This window comes from Uloborus diversus, chromosome 5, assembly GCF_026930045.1.
Source record: "Uloborus diversus isolate 005 chromosome 5, Udiv.v.3.1, whole genome shotgun sequence".
Classification (NCBI taxonomy): Eukaryota; Metazoa; Arthropoda; class Arachnida; order Araneae; family Uloboridae; genus Uloborus; species Uloborus diversus.
The window spans coordinates 170,460,758-170,477,424 of record NC_072735.1 but is presented as its reverse complement, the minus strand read 5'-3'; the positions used below and the strand labels follow the sequence as shown (position 1 = coordinate 170,477,424).

Here is a 16,667-nt window from a genome sequence, read left to right as displayed (position 1 = left end):
CTTTGCATAGAACATACACCATTCTATTTTTTAATTTAATCTTTGAATTTCAGGCGGGGGGGGGGGGGGGGCGGGAGGGAATGCTTGTTCGATGAACCCAGAATTATCTTCTATTATTTTTTTAGCCTGGCTTAATTGTGCACATGTTATGTATTGAATATGCACAGATTTAAAAAAAAAAAAACAGCGGTAAACCATTACCGCGAAACACGGGAAAGCACTGTTTGGCAAATTTAGAATTTTTTACTTCTATTTTTTAGCGTGGCTCAAAAAAGATTAAAAAATAAATCAGCGCTATCCAAGACATGTTTTCTAAAAAATAAACCTTCAACATTTACGGAAAACACTTCAATTCTTTAACAATTAAAAAAAAATAGTAGGAAATAACAGAAGATTCAACGGAAACGAATATAAACAAACAGGAGCAGACGCCCTGTCAAAACACCGAACGGGTTACGAAATTTGCATACGCTTCCCGCTTTCCGCCTTCGTGTAACGAGTTTGCACATTCGAGGAAAACCTGACCGGAGAACAATAGGTCAACCGCGGCACTCCAAAGAAATTGTCCACCTTTTGATCTAACCGGCACTTGGCGTTAGGCTTGTATATCTGGCGATTAGATTATTGGCAGGGTATTCATGTTTTTCCGGAAGGAAGCCATTTTTTTTACGTTCGAGCGGTTTTTGGTGGAGGTATGTGGTTTTGAATTTTCCGACGTTTGTATCATTATTTTTTAAAATTGATCAATCATTAACCATAATAGTTTCAGTTTGTAGATATTTATTGTGTATTATTTATATTTCTTGTTGGCTAGAAAATATATATTGAATCTTTAATGTATTCATTCCAATATTTAAGTCGTTTAATACCTTATCATTCGCATTTGAGATTATTAATTTTGTATTTTAAGTAGACTGATCAATGCAAAGTACGCTGGTTATTTTTGCTTGTGCATAATATTAAACATTATATTTGTAAGGTAATATTTAATTTTGCATCAACGGTGTTCGGGCTAAATGGTTGTTTTACTGTGTTTTGTATAATTATATACGAAGTATGTTATTTTTGTTTTAACTATTATATTGGGCCGGTCTGTTTGTAATGTTAGCTACAAGCATTGCAGCAGAGATTTTTGAGCAGGCTAATTAGTAAAATTGAAAACTAATATCAAACAAAATGGAGCATCTTCCCGAGGTGGATTTTATGACTTCTTGTATTCATGACATTACGATTCTACAGGCATATAACTCGATGCGTTTTTACGCTAAGTATGTTTTAATGTGGTAAAAGTAAGTTAAATGCTGTGTTTTCTCCTCTGCTTTGCAAATCGTCAACAAGTGATTTGTTTTCATGTAATAATTTCAAATCTTCCTAGGGTGAAAACGTCCTGCCATCTAAGAAGGGACAGGGGTTTGAGAGCCCCTGATAATCTGTATAATTTTAAAAACAATATTTGATTTATGGAATTATATGATGACAAGGTGTATTTTGGGCTAGTGCATTCCTCAATGGATAGAGCCTCTATTCTGTTAGCTACAGGGTTGGCAAGTTTCTGCAGAGGCGGTTAAAACCACTGGTAGAAACCGGTTAAACCGGCATGGCGAAAACCACTTTCTGCCACAGTTGTGGCAGAAACTGGCAAAAACTCACAAAATAAAAAATAAATGAATTATTGACATGCAATACGAATTGTATGGAAAAAATAATTATTAACCAAAGCACATTTTAATTATATTACCACAATTTAAAATCAAATATTACATTGTTTGGACCCTGCAGTTGCTTCTTCGAAAAGGTTATTTCTAAAATCTAAACAGTTTCTCAATCTAATATGTACAAATGAGAAACTTTAGAATATTCCTGCAACAGAAGAGCTAGAAGGCAATGCATGAAGGAACAAGCAATGTTTGAAACTTTCATCTATTGTTTTTTTTTTTTTTTTAACTGGTCCACCATGTAGTAACTGGGGTAGTGGAAGAAATTCGACTGGAAAATAAGTTTCGAGAAATAGGGCCAATTTGTTTTGCAAAGCTGTGACATTAGGTACAAAATCTATGTTAATATTGGCAAGTAAAATTCTGGCACTTTCTTCTTGAAGCACGTGATAATTTCGATCACAAACAATTTAGATGAAGCATATAAGTGAGCAAATTAAAATCAGAAATGCCTTTTAATTTTGTATGTCGCTCCTCTTTCCTGAGCACCTATATGATTTTTCGTCCTTTGTTAAATTAATCCAAACATTATGAGCATCTGCAAATGAAAAGTTCCCTTCTCGAACTAAATCAAGGGCATTAGCATAGAATTTTATTTTTTTTTAAATGATGAAATGAAGTTTCATTTTTTAGTTTACTTAAACAAATATTTGGCAATCACTTAAGTAATTGAAGATGCTTTTAAGTTTTTGCCAGTTTCTGCCGGTTTTTACCGGATACAACCAGTTTCTGCCACTGGCACGGCAAAAACTAGTTTCTGCCGGCAGAAAGCCAACCCTGGGTAGTTACTACTAAGATGAAAATTTGACAATTTGTCAAAGTAGTTTGAAATAGATAACTAATTGTCCCCAATGCATGCAGTTGATGTTAATCATATTCTTTCTTTAAATCACCTTTTTTTTTTGCAGAAAACCTAAGCATCCCATCTTCAACGATGGTTCCTCTACAAAGCGGGTATTTTTCCTATAAAACTGGGCTTTGAACCCAGTATCTTTCTGCTTTACATATTTCCTTCTTTGCAGTCTCCCTGTGAATCGACTGGACTGCCCTCAATTTGAGCAATCTGAAGATAGAAAAGGTTGACAAATTTCCTTGATATCTTTCCATTGAAAGAGTCTTGTTGAACAAGGTGGCAAGGGTAAGTTATCTACATGTCATTTTAAAATTGTTGTTATAAGTTGTTTAAAATGCATTTATATGATCTATTCAGTGTGCTCTTTTTTTTTCTCACTCATTTTCTGAAAAAAATATTGTCTCCCCAAAAAAACTGCTTGTGTCAAGGCCTGAAAAGCACCTATAATGTTCTGGTCTCAATCAAGGTTTCCACTATGGTCACATTTTTTGAAAAATGCGAAAATACTATTTAAATTGCAAAAATGGAACAAGGCATTTTTTCTTTTTTTTTTTTTTTTTTTTTTTGCTCTAATATAATAAGAAAAAGAAGGGGCAATTTTCAAGTCTATATTATTCTATATTAGAAATTGTGCGGTCAAGTGGTTTGGCAAGGATCATATTTTATTTCCTTCGGGAAGGTAAAAACGTATAAGGATGAGCTGTTTTTACTTGTTTTACATAGAATGAATAGTGTAAAATATAATAAAAGTATCGCACTGTGTATTGCATGTCTTATTTTTAATTAGTATTTCATTGTATACATAAAATATTTATCGAAAAAACATTCAGTCTAGAATCCTTTTAGTAAATATTTTTTTACACTTAAAGGTTTTTTTAAAAAAATAACGATTCCAGCGATGTAAGATTTGTTATTTTATTATTTTGAAAATCGAAATGGAATTTTACGTAAGATAAGGAGGGGGTGAAAAATCGTTCGACCCCCCCCCTCCCCCATGTAAGGGTAGGTAAGTTGCCAAAATCATCCTTAGGTAATCAATGAATGGCCTCTAGATATTCAAACTGACTAACCCGGAATCCATAAAACCCTAAATTAGTTTTTCGTCGACGAGAAAGGTATGTACTTTAATGTTTCAAATAGCCGAATTAAACATGAGTTACAAATTAGGAAGATGCAAAATCTATTTTCTGTTCTGAAATTACCTCCAATAGTGAATTTCCAATAGAAAATTATTTTGAGACTTTTTTTTTTTCAAAAAATAAGATGTTCCATTGAAAGTGGTACTTTAAAATGGAAAATCTCCGCAAAAATTGCGGAAAACGAACCCATAGTAAGCTTATTGGATGTGCAGTGGGAAGTACTTGCCCACAAAATGGCGGACAATCGTTGGTTGAAAAGGAATCACTTTTCTACCACATGGACATCCATCTAGTTAAGCGAACCGGTTCCCATGTCCATGTTTTCCTCCCTTCTCTCTTAAGATTCGCGGCGGTCCCGCCTCAGTGGTCGAGTGGTCTAAGCGATTCTTTCTCACACTTCCGATTCCGAGTCACAACTGTATTTATGTCGAGGACTGCATACTAAGTGCCTTGCTTCCATTATTTTTTATACCGATAGATGGCAGCACCATCACCGGATCGAACAGTTAATGAGAATTTAGAACTAATCCAGGAGCTAATAGCTACCTGGTACTAGCACCCCCAGAGGTATCGTTTCACTTGGAGGACATTGAGACCACGAGCCTATTTAACCTCGCCCAGTCCCTTTTAATGACGACAGTGGGTCTTCGACCATCGAAGTTCGAACTCGGGACCCTCCGGCCCCGAATCTGACACTCTATCGATCTGGCTTTTCTCACACTTGAGGCGGTGGGTTCAACTCCCACCCTCGCTCCGCATGTACTTCCCCCTCTTTCTGATGTAAATTCTTTCATGTGTTGTTTATATGTAATCTATTGAAATAAAAAATATATCATGCGTAAGGAGGCAAGACACTCAGATTGTAGTCCTCATCAAAATAAACCCGTGCAATAAGCACCAAAAGAAAGAAAGTCTACTAATTCGATTTTCATCTCTAACATGTTGCATTTGTTTTTGTCGTGATTCTGGAGACTGAGTTTTGCGTTATGTACTTTCTTGTCTACCTTTTTTAGTTTTGCGAGATAGATTTGACTGACGACGTTTCCTAGCTCGCGTCAGCATGAGTTATACAGGCTGTTTTTGCTGAAGGTCATGCACATGTAGCTTTAAGCCGAGTTAGGCCCCTAGAAGCAGGACTTGATTGCTGAATAGGCCAACTAGGCCCGGGCTTGGGGCGGCTCCCGATATTTAGGGGCCCCTAAATGTCTGAAATTACTTTAGTCTTGCTAAAATTTATTCAGCCGACGGCTAATGCTATAAAGTTTGAATACAGGGGCCCCCAAAAAAGTATTTGGCCTAGGACCCCTCGATATTTTAATCGGGCCCTGCCTAGAGGGACTAATTATCAGTAGTTTAGACCACCGCAAGTTACTTAATAAACCTCAAGATACAAACTCTCTCAATAAAATGACAAGATTGAGAAGTGTATCCTCTTATAATCATCTAAGTCAATGAAAATTAACTAAAAAGTGTAAAATAAAAAAGATATTTAAAAAAAAAGACCCCGACTGCGTAAAAACCTAAAAAGAAAAATGTATAAGCCCGGTAGTTAAGAATGTTATTAAGTACTTCTAATAATTACACCATTGAAATAGTTTTATAATTGTACACAGATAAGACTAATCATAAATTCAAAAGCAGAAGAGAAGGATCAACAGTCGGAGCCCATTCAAATTTTACGGAATTCCTTGAATCAGAAAGAAATGGGCCCCCACTGTTGATCCTTCTCTTCTGCTTTTGAATTTATGATTTGTCTTACCTGTGTACGGTTATAAAACTATTTCAATGGTGTAGTTATTCAGTAGTACTTAATAACATTCTAAACTACTGGGCTTATGCATTTTTCTTTTTAGTTTTTTTGGTTTATACGCAGTCAGGTTTTTTGTTTGTATTTAATAACTTCTGAATTCGCTGGAAAAGCAGTGGCAACTCTTGTTATCTAAATGTACATACATGCAGTATATTTCATTTTAAGATATAGCTTGGAAACTACTTCACGTTTTCTTTTGTATTGATACCAAGACCTTTACAATGATTGAGAGAGCAGGCAGGTGTCATACTGGTCTAAGTAGAAGAGAACATACACCCTCTCTGACTGCCTGTTAGCACAGAAAAGATTTGTGCTTGGTTCCACAAATCAAGATTTGCATCAAAGAAAGGAAGAATGCTCTGGACGGGCAAAAAAGTTCTCTAAACAATCTGGTTACTTTTACTTTTCACATCCTTTCTACTGCAAATCGAAGGGATTAGAAATTCCCTTGGGAATAAGAGGGTATTGGAATGCTCACTCTTGATGAAGATCATCTTTAGTCACCATTTCATATTGACGCTGAAAATTTACTTAAATTTGAATCTTGTATAAGCTTCAATACGTGCGATAGTAAATTCTTGAAATATATCGAAACCTTTTGAAAATCATGTCAAAAAGAGTGAATGCTAATTTACATGTATGTGTTGGATGGATGACTATTTTTAATAACCTTGGTTACTTCGCGCTTTCGGATAATACGTGCTTTTTCTTTGTCCCCCGAAAAGCACGATATAACAAGGGGTAACTGTAATATCAAATTGAGTGATAAACAAGCCAGGGAAAAAAATCTTGATGAAGAAATGAAGACTGGTGTCGAAGGGATACTATGTGGGCCTTGCTTCCGGTTTCTGGCATGTAAACATATTGTTGAAAACAGTTATATTTGTACTGGTGAAAAAGATGTATTGAGTCATAAATATATAATTTATTACTCTGCAGCTCTCAGGGTTGGCAAGTTTCTGCCGAAGCGGTTAAAACCACTGGTAGAAACCGGTTAAAACCGGCATGGCAAAAACCACTTTCTGCCACATTTGTGGCAGAAACTGGCAAAAACTCACAAAATGACAAAAAATTAATTACTGACATACAATAGAAAATGCATGGAAAAACATAATTAGTTGTAAACCCCAAAGCATACTTTAATTACAATATCTTCTCAGTTAAAGCTTAAATGTGACATTGTCTTAACTCTGCTGTTGGCTCTTAGAAAAGGTGTTTTCTATAATCTAAACAGTTTCTCAATTTAACGTGCACAAATAAGAAATTTTAGAATAGTCTTGCTACAGAAGAGCTAGGAGGCAATGCACCAAGGAACAAGCAATGTTTGTGAAACTTTCATCTAGTGCATATTTTTCTAAACTGGTCTACCATGCAGTAACTATAAAAATGGTACAAATTTGACTGGAAAAATAAGTTTCGAGAAATAGGGTCAATTTATTTTGCAAAGCTATGACATAAGGGCAAAATATCGTACAATAATATTGGCAAGTAAAATTCGGGCACTTTCTTCTTGAAGCACACGATAATTTCAATCACAAGCAATTTAGATGAAGCTTACATAAGCATTCAAATTACAATCAGTAATGCCTGTTTAATTCTGTATGTCACTCCTCTTTCCTGAGCACCCGAATTATTTCTCGTCCTTTCTAATATTAATCCAAATTTTTCGGGCATATGCAATTGATGAAAAGTTCCCTTTCTGAACTAAATTAAGGGCACTAGCATAGGATTTTATTTTTTTAAATGATGAAATAAAGTTTAATTTCTTAGTTGACTTAAACATCATTTAATAATTACTTTAGTTATTAAAGACGCTTTTAAGTTTTTGCCGGTTTTTACCAGTTTCTGCCGGTTTTTACCGGTTATAACCAGTTTCTGCCACTGGCACGGCAAAAACTAGTTTCTGCCGGCAGAAAGCCAACCCTGGCAGCTCTACAATCTGTGGAAACTTTGTTAGATGCTATAAGTTGAAAAAAAATTGATTATGGTGACACTGCTGGGCCCATGCAATCTGTTTATTTGTTTTGAAATATCTATACAAACAATTGTAATGTTTTCATATGCTCCTGTAGTAATTATATTTTAATCTTTTCTTTTCCGATTTTTAGTCTGGAAAAACATTAAATGATAATGCATTTATTGGTCATACAGTTACATATTTTGAAAATGCATGTGCTTATAAATTCTAAAGAACTATCCTAGAACTTTTCCTTTTTTTTCCCGAGTTTGTTTATTTGTATTAACTGTACTTATTCTATATTTTGTAGGTTTTAGTTCTTTGAAAAGTACTGCTCCTGGACCCCTACCCCTCCAACAGTTGATGTTACCAGTTGTATGTTTTGAAGATGCTTGTGCTCTATCTGGATATCTCCTCAAAAATTGAAGATTTGAACAGACTATTTCACTTTACTACTAATCCTGAATGATGTGTTGCTCTGTTTTGTCTAATATTAGCAATGTGGTGTGCTAGGCTTTTCGAGTGGAATGATAATTCAATTACTCAGTGTATTAAGATTCTAAAATGTACTTTAACTTGAGAATCTTGTGAGATTTATTTTATGTATTCTTATATCAACTACTTTTAAATTTTTATTGTTATAAAAAAGATGTATTGAAATCATGGACTATGAATGTACCTGTAAAATGCATACAAAACTCTTATTCACAAAACTTTGTTTGGATTATGTCTATATTTTTAACTTTAAAGTAAACATCTCCATGTAATTTTAGAAAGTTTCTACTTCTACATCAGAAATAATTTTGATCCCTATGCATTATGTGATATATTGCCGTATCTGAGAGGATATTCAATTTTATTTGATACCAGGGAATTAACTTATTCCATTCAAATTTTGGAAATGAAAATTCAGCAAGAAAAAAAGATGTCTAGTGCAAAGAGTTAAATATGTAAATAACTAATGAAAATATACAGCTGAAAGTCTGAAGTTATGAAAACTGCTGCTAATGAATTATCAAATTTGTACTTTATTTGTTAAAAACAAATCAATCATTTTGAAGCAGATAAATTGGCTATTTATTATTCAGTCAGAATAAAGTGCGACAGTGAACAACGTCTATCATGAAATTTTAAGGTTGTAATGAAGAGAGATGGTTATGAAAAAATTAACGTTTTAGTCCTCTCTTAAAAAATAAAAATATATGTATAATTTTGTTCACAATACAATTAAGACCTAAATCAGAATATTATTAAAACAATTTTAATAATTCTCAATCAAGAACTCCAAATATACTTGTACATGAAGAATATTATTATTATTATATTTTTTCTCTGCAATTTTGGAAAATCAAAAATAGAAAATTTTAGGATATTTTAATTATTCAAGTTACCTGTACTTTAATATGGGTTAAACTATTTTTACTTTCTACTATATCTAATATATAGAAGAAAGTTGAATTCGTGCAAATTTTCAAATTTTGATGGATTTGAACGTTTTGAGGTGTGCTGAGTAGTGTGTGTGTCACGTATGTGTGTGACCAGTTTTTTGTGGCCGCTCTACAGCAAAAACTACCACATGAAATCGAACAAAATTTGGTACACATATGTGCCTCAATGTGAACTTCTGCCCATTGGTTTTTGGCGTGAATTCCTCGAAGGGGGGTGGAGCAATGGGACGTTTCTTGAGTTATGCGTGCCTGCTATTACCCAAGAAGTAACAGGCGTAATCAAATAAATATTGGTCCGTATGTTGCCCCTAACAGGAGCAGGTGCTGATATCTGAAACGGGGGTTGAGCTATAGAACGTTTTTTGTCTTCAATTGTGACTGCTGTATCTCAAGAAATAATGAACGGAATCAAACAAAAATTTATTGACAGGTAGCCCTTAGAAGGTATAAGAGCTGATTTTATTTTGGTGTCAACAACTGAAAAGGGGGTGGGGTAATCGAACATTCTTTTTTTCTATTGCGAGTGCCATATCTCAAGAAGTAATGTTACATTCTGCATGAAATTCGGAATAAATGTGAATTCATATGAAACAGGCATTGGTTCAATTTTCACGCCAATCGCTCCAAGAGGTGCTGTTTTTTTTTGCGAATAAAAATAGCTTTATAAATGCAACAATGAGAAAGATAAATCGTAATAAACTGTCGTCTGCGTATTTCTTGTGATTTTAATTGTATGGAAATGATTGGAAATGTTATCTCAAATTGATTTGAAACTTTTAACTGTTGCCATCTCGTGTTTGTTAACAAATAAAATATTTGTAATTAATTCAAGCAATTCTTTTACAATAACCTTCAATTTTCACTCTTTGCTTTGATTTTGCAATAATTCAGACATTGGGATGGTTGTCAAGTTTTTGCATGTGTAATTTTGTTTTTGTTGGGAATATTGCTTCCTCGTCAAGAGTAGTGAGGGATCAGAATTATATGAAAGATATAGAAGAAAGTTTCGTGATAGCCACAACATACTAGTTTATAATGACACATACTAGTTACAGTTTGTTTCTCTTCAAATTTTTATTGTCCTGATAGCATAGTCAATTTGACATTGTTTCACTAATAAAAATTAACTGAAAGATCAAGTTTGTTCTTAGCTACATCCAGTAATGCAGGCCTACATCCACCTTCTAAAGGTGGGGGGGGGGGGGGGTCCTTAACCTTTAAACCAAAGTCTGAGTTATTTTATTCATTTTTACTCTCCCCTTTATTCTGCTTTCAAAGCTTTTAACTAAGAGAACTAGCTTAATATTTGGATTCCTGTTTCAATGATGCATTGAATATTCTGAGGTAAAAAACATAAAGTAACATCTTGGTAAATATATATATATATATGAAGCAAACTATTTTTGCAACCTCTGGCCACTCTCCTAATGTATAGCCCTAAAAGTACATTCATCAATGAAAAGCTCTTCTTTGAAAATAAGTTTTCCCCCTTATTTAATGCATACCTTCAGTAATTATTTGAAATAGACCCTGTTTTTTGAAGAAAATTAATTATTTGAATGGGGTCCGGTTCCAATTGATTCGGATGATTGGAGTTCACTGAATTTTAAAAGATTTCATAATCATCTTTTTTTGTAGCAAAAAACTAGAAAGTTTTAGTTTTTCTGCTTTTTTTTTTCTTTTTTTTTTTTTCATTTTATTCTGCAATTCAGAAAATGTTGTACCAGCATTAACAGCTACAATCCTAAGCTTGAACACACATGACAATACAATAATAACTTTTTACTAATTTTTACAAAAACAGACATTTGCTCTCTTCAAAAAACTTGAGTCATTTTAAAAAATATCTTTAATTTCATTTCAGTCATGGACATCCTTTAATTGCCTGTCCAATTATCCGAGTTCGGGCCCGACGGACTCGGACAGTTATAATTCTATAGTATTTGTATACAGTCGAACCTTGATGATGCTTGTGTATCCCCGATTCACTATTTTGTGTCAATGTCTAGAGGCAATTGGTATTAAAAAAAAACCTTGGGCAGGGGGGGGGGGGGGGGTTGGCTTGAAACTAACTCATCATTTAAAGAACTAGACAACTAAATTTTAACGTCATAATTTATTGAATGACCTCTACGAAATACAGGACAAAGCCTTAAAATCCAAGACGGATGGCCACAGTGTGGTTTTCCTCCTTTCAATTCCAGGGCTGTGTCCAAGGGGGGGATTTAGGGATTAAATCCCTCCCAGTGTGAAAAAAATAATAGAAAGTCAAATGAAGAAAAGTTCATATTTGACTTTTAGTTAACTTTTAATGTTGAAGTTAGGGTTCAGCAGTTAGGAAAAAAAATTCTCTGGGAAGTTTCCTGGCAATTTAGGAGTGTCCTCTTTTTATTGACTAAAATCATATTCTCTTAAAAGCAGTGATGGAGGAACCACTGAATGGGCTGTCAACACAAGTCATTTTTAATATTGCTTTTTATAAAAAGGCTATGATGACTTAGGCGGTTCACAAAAAGGGAAGAGTTGCTGCTATGAATGAATATGCATAGTAATTGTGCTTGGGTAATGTAAATAATTTGCATCTGCAACGAACCTTTTACTATTTAGTTTATTAAGCATTATTTTAGAATACCTGAAAACATGTGTCATAAAAGATTTTTTACTTATTGAAATTTAGTGCACAGTAAACAGGTTTGAAATCTAAACAAGCAGTAGAATGAGTAAATACTGAGGTTACTAGCGCAACCAGAATTTATCTTCTAGAAGGTGAATTTCATAAGGGTTCTGATATGTATATAGTATAACGGTCCTGACTTATATCCCCTCCCACCGCTACGCCCCTCATTGGGAACAGTGTAAAGAAATGAATTATTTGGCACTGTTGTGTTTTCCTGACAATGCAAGCAAGAATGAAAAACCATCGAAACCAAAAACCCTCCCTTAATGAAATCCTGGACACTAGCCTGTCCAATTCAAAACTCGAATTTAATTTTTATCAAATGACATGAGAAGAGTATAAAACGCACACTTATTAAGCAAATTCTTCTTTCTTCAAATACGTGAATCGATCAACACTATCATTTTCTATCGACGGTTTATTTTGAACTAAGAAAAGTTAAGCTGAAATCAGCCAAACAAAGTGAGACAAAAATGACTATAAGCGTTTACGGTATTTAAGACCTGACTATTAATCCGAAAATGTAGAATGGAATTTCTATTCAATATATGAAACATTAAAAAAGTGATTGTATATGCGGGGTGACCTCGTATCGAAAGGGGGGGGGGGGGCTAGGCGCAAACTGTTCAGTTGAGAGTTTACCTCTTTTTTTTTTTTTGAGGGGGGAGGTGGTTAGCTCCCTAATTTAGCCATGGTCTGACTCTTTGTGTTTCTGTGTAAAGCTAATAAATAGCGTTTTTTAGTAAACTTTGCTGATACTTCTTTCATGACGACCGTTCCTTAAATTTTAAGGAATAATTTAAATTTCCTTGACTCTTATAAACCCTAAATTTTGCCCCCCCCCCCCCCCTCTGCAGCATAATCTGTAGGACCCTCCCCACAAGGCAGTGTATATTTGAAACGTTAACAAGCCTTTAATGCTTTTTTTCCCCTCCCATTTCTTCTGCGTAGGGCCCCTTAAGGACGTGCCCCCCCCCCCCCCCCGCACTGTGGGGTCAGCGGGCACGCAGATCCGGGCCTAGACGGTCGTAATCGCTTACCTTTCTATTAACGCAATGGTAACGTTTTATTTGATGCACAGACACAAGTATATATACATTATACATAGATATATTTAGGAGGGGATACGATTTTAGTGGTATAAAGACGCAATTTTTGTGATGTGAGGGTTAAGGAGTGAAGATCTTCCCTCAGAGAACTTTTCTAAATTGATTTATACAAATTTCGATTTTTGATTTTTTTTTTTTTTTTTAAATCTGAAGACGTTTTAATTTGACTTAGAGGACTGGAGGCTCCTCCTACAAGTTTTCTGAAATTGATGCTTTAAAAGCACTATTCGGTGATGATGAGAGGAATATTCGGAAGTCCTCTTCAGAAAATTTTCACTGAATTCTGAGAAACGAAATTGTAGGCTATTTTTAGTGACAAACTGCCAGATAAGGAATGGGTTCGGTGGTCTCCATCGGGAAAATTTCAAAATCGAAACCTTGACGCAATGACGCACAACCCCTGCAGTTGTAGAATACTTTAAGGGTAGGTTTTCCTCGAGATTTTTTTCATACAGAAGTTATAAAGAAGCAACTTTTCATAGGCTTTGTTATCAATAGAGGAAAGAGGGTGCAGTAGGTTTGAAGTTCCCTCTGATTTTTTCTTTTTTCGAAATTAAAGATGAGTTTAAGAATGCTATCATTTACAGGGAGGTTCCCAATATAATCCATATAATCCTCAATTCCTAAAAAAATCATTTCTAAAGCTAACCTACTGTTGCGGTTAGCTTTAGTAGTGAAAGAAATTAACAATACTATTTTCTTTCTTTCGAAATGGAAATTAAGTCTCTCAAGGTCAAATATCTTTTTATCAGAGCCATACTTACAATTGCTCGATTAAGCTTTTTCAGACAAATATATGTTGGGGAAGTTTACAAGGGGTATAGGGTTCATGACGTAGACTGTACCATTGCAATTTTAATAGGGTGGCGGGTATTTTAGAGGATTTTTGATCTCACATTCGGGGATCTCGTTCTTGGGAGGATAGGCAGAGTAGTAACTCTTCGAACGCTTCGTTTATCCTCCAATCACAACCCCCTCAAAATGATAGCAGGAACCCTGAAAAACTATTCCGCCTAATCAAATCCTCCCTTCAAATGGTACACAGCATCCCCATAAATAAGACAAAAAAAAAAAAAATCAAAAACTTTTACAACTATTCCCCCTCCTGAAATATATCAATGCCGCAGTCTGCGTCAGGACTCCTCCTCCCCCTCGAGTATCCCTATCTTCTTTTGCCCACACTGAAATAAATTCTCTCAAGGTCATACATCTTTTTATCAGAACCATACTATACAAGCAATTGTTTATGCCTTTTTAGATAGTTAACCATGTCATGTGTGCCCACGAGAGAGTTGCTGGGGTTGTAGCGCAGATCGCACCATTGAAATTTTCATGAAACGACAACTTAGCAGGAGTTTTGATCATGCTAAACCGTCGTGATGACCCCGAGATGATTTGTGGGGTCTCTTTTCTTTTCTTATGGAGGGGGGAGGGTATCGTTTTTGTGGGGATGGACACCGTACCACTCCTTTGAATGCCGAAATGGGAAAGATGGGGCGCCGCAGACATTGGGTGCATGCCGGGAACATTGGGCACAACATGCTCGGCGCCCAATGTTCTTGTGCCCAAAGTTAACGGCGCCCAAAGTTCTCGGCCCCCAATGTTCCCGGAGGCCAATCGACGGCGCCCAATGTGCGGGGGCCCAATCTTCCTAGACTGAGGACCCGGTCCTCAAGCCTCAACCGAAATCCTTTTAAAATTGATGTAAAAAAGTGTGTTTTAGTTGATCTTTAATGATATCAGAAGAAAGTCAGTGTTCGGAGGCTGTCCCTAGAGTTCCTAGCTCTCCTCGAACGAAAATTTTCGAAGTGGAAGACCTAAAACTGCATTAGGCGATTTGTATAGATGATGAGGGGCGGACGGTAGGTTTCAGGAGCTCTTCCTCAGAACCTTATGCAGTCTTTACTTGTTTTGACTTTAAAGTCAAAGGGAGCAATGACACAACTGTGCCTTTTGGTTCATTTAGCGCCACTGTATGAAAACTACCTTTTCTTATAGGACTTTAGGTTCACTATAAGAAGAGGGGCAGGACGAGGACCAATAAACCAGAACTCTGTTTTCAAAACAAAAAGATGCATCTAGATTGTAAAGTTAATTGTTCGTATCTCGTCCAAAGACGGCTGCTCAAGAGCTGATTATATCAGGACTACTGAAAAACGTCTGGAAGATATTGCAACATCGGCCGATGTTTCACCGACATTGCCACCAAGTCCATCATTTAGACAGGGGAGCCAACTGCCCTCCTGGATTTGGGAAATTGATGCACCAGTGTTGGTACGGGCCATGACAACTATTTTGTTTTCTTGTAGATAAATGAACTGATTATAATCGTATGTGTATCGCCGAAAGATAGAGTATATGCAGAACAGGAACTAATCACTGAGTTGTAGCTGGTATATAGTAGCGCACAGTTTTGGGAGGGACCATCCGAAATTTTTGAACTCCCTAAGGCCGAATTTAGCTCCATGCCGGCCCTAGGCAAATTTGAAATCTTCGCCCCCTAACTCCCTTTAAGAAGCAAAATATCCTTGACTCAAAAAAACGTAAAAAAGTGTTCCCCAGATTCAAACTGTCAAACTTATGAAGAAATGATGGCGTTTCACATTCTGAGGCGCCCCGATGAAATGATCACAGTGATCTCCCAAAATATTTTTTATTCGGCAAATTTTGCTGACGATTCGGCAAATACCATGATTGAAAAACATTTGACTTTCATAAGATATGTTAAGGAATCATTATTAAATTACAAGAAAAATTGTCTCTGCGGAAAATGAAAGAATGCTAATATTTTACTTTCAAGACTAACAATTTAATTAAAAAAATGTGTATTATAATAGCAAATTTGCCGCCCCTGAAAGGTTTGCCGCCCTTAGGCAGCTGCCTACTCTGCCTATTGAGAAATTAGGCCCTGATAACTCCCCAGAAATTTTATTAAAATAAAGTTTTAAAAACTCAATTTTCGGGGTATCGAGGCATTAACTGAGGGGGTGGATTTAGGAATCTCCCTCGAAAATGTTTCAAAATTTAAATTTCCCAGAAATTTCTGAAAATTAGGAAACTAAAAACACATTTTGTATGTTTTTGATGATGTACGGAGAAAGGTCAGGTTTCGGGAGCTGGCCCGAAAATACTTTTTGAAAATAAAGCTTAGAAACCAAAATATTCTGTCATTATACATTGAGAAGTTAGAAGAGGAGGGGTGCTCTTCTAGCTCTTCAGCTGTCCAGCCTAAAAATGCACCTTTAGGTAATGTTTGCTTACACTAAAAGAAGTGTGAAGGTGCTTAGAATCCTTCCTTTCTGGAAATATTTTGCCTTTGAGGCTTTAAAAATTCGATTTTTAACTATATTTATACATATTTTAGAAAGGGATGGAAGATTCGTGAGCTCCTCCCAAAAACCTCCTTTTAAAGCTATCATCACGATATAAACTAAAAGGAGGGAGGGGGTCCTATCAAAACTCGTTTGTAGTTGAAGTCCCAAAAAAATTCATTTAAGTTGTTTAAGTAAGTTAAGTGATAAGGGCTGGATAAGCTAGTTTCCGTTGACATTTTTTTCCAAATAAAAGACTTAAAATGCAATTTTTTGCTAAAACTTTTACAGCGTAATACTATTAGTAAGTCTAAAGAAAAATAGGGGGTGTCCTGGACTCTAGCTGAAAAGAAGTTTTTTTTATAAACACCCTAATGTCCACATATGTAGCTAACACCTTGTCCTTTTGTCTGTATATATCATTTTCCAACCGGGCTGGTATCTTCAAGAAAAATAGTTGCCATGACTTTTGTGCCAACCCTTTGTATTTATAAAATGTAAATTGGTGTGGTTTTGGTTCCCACCACACCACTACCCAATTTGGAATTGGTGTGGTATAATTTCACTGCAGTGACACTATTTGCCCCCTCCATTCCCCTGGAAAAGCTCATAACGAAACATGATATAGAGAGCAATGCCTTCAATGGC

At 35.6% G+C, this 16,667-nt stretch overlaps 1 long non-coding RNA gene across 1 annotated transcript; it reads left to right on the top strand.

Moving 5' to 3' along the window:
* The first annotated feature begins 606 nt into the window (after nucleotides 1-606).
* Nucleotides 607-8,158, top strand: LOC129222685 (uncharacterized). Its single transcript, XR_008580599.1, has 3 exons — nucleotides 607-692; nucleotides 2,624-2,853; nucleotides 7,785-8,158. It is a non-coding gene; the product is annotated as an uncharacterized LOC129222685 (long non-coding RNA).
* The last annotated feature ends 8,509 nt before the right edge of the window (nucleotides 8,159-16,667 follow it).